At 41.5% G+C, this 1003-nt stretch overlaps 1 pseudogene; it reads left to right on the forward strand.

The window, feature by feature from the left end:
* Positions 1-349: 349 nt before the first annotated feature.
* Positions 350-468, forward strand: LOC146065260 (5S ribosomal RNA; annotated as a pseudogene).
* Positions 469-1003: the final 535 nt, after the last annotated feature.

A 1003-nucleotide genomic window follows, 5' to 3' on the forward strand; every position in this document is an offset into this window, starting at 1 on the left:
AGGTATCAGTAATCGCTGCAAACACCACTCAGCCTAAGTGCTCTTTTTGTTACACTGTGAGTAACTGTTTTCTTTGTGACTCAATCGTGGAAGTACAATTCAGATGAACGGTTTCACAAGTGCGACTTTGCATATTTGACCCCAATTAAGTTTATTGCGTTACTTTTGGATACCATCAATGTACTATGTACTTGTCTGCACTGTGCTATATTATCCACTCTTATACCACCTATTTAACCACAGTATGTCACTAAAGTTTGAGGGGTATTCTGAAAATACATGTTTGTGCAATTATCCATGATACCGATAGTTAACTGGCGCAGCTGTCTGTGATTTGCACCCCTACCCATTATACCACCATACCTCACTGGCCTGCCCAAAACCCTTCCGAACTTGGAAGCCAAGCAGTGAAGGGCCTGGGCAGTATCCGGGTGGGAGACCCCTGGAGAAGTCCAGGTGTGGTATTACCCATTTGGTAAGCAGATTAGCAGCTTTGGAGCCGCCTACTATCAGTGTTCTAAAATCGGCCATTAGGCATAACTCTACTTTTTTTTCGTACAAGTGACGTGGGGCAGCCTAAATCCCCCCCCCAGAAATAAATCCCTACCCCGGGGGATAAACTCATTTTTGCAGCCTACTATCATCCAGGTCTATATACCTGTGTTGATCACATGCAGTAAATAATACATAAAATGTGTGGTGGAAAGTGATTTATTCGGATGAAAGTATTTAACATCAAAATAGATAACCACACAACAAAACCATCATCATTATATATACCATAATTTTCATTGCGCCCTACTCTTTTTAAGCAGTTCCCATTAAAAGTTAAATTTTAAAATAATTCTATTACACACATCTAAGATATTATTTAAAGAGTGCGCCCACAAAGCGTTCACTGTCCTTGGTTTGCTCCTCTTGCAAACACAAGAAAACAATCCCACTTTCAGTCTAGCTACTGAACGCTGGGCGCACCACCAACACCATAACTACCAGCATCAGC

This window comes from Crinia signifera, chromosome 3, assembly GCF_055691185.1.
Source record: "Crinia signifera chromosome 3, ASM5569118v1, whole genome shotgun sequence".
NCBI classification, from domain to species: Eukaryota; Metazoa; Chordata; class Amphibia; order Anura; family Myobatrachidae; genus Crinia; species Crinia signifera.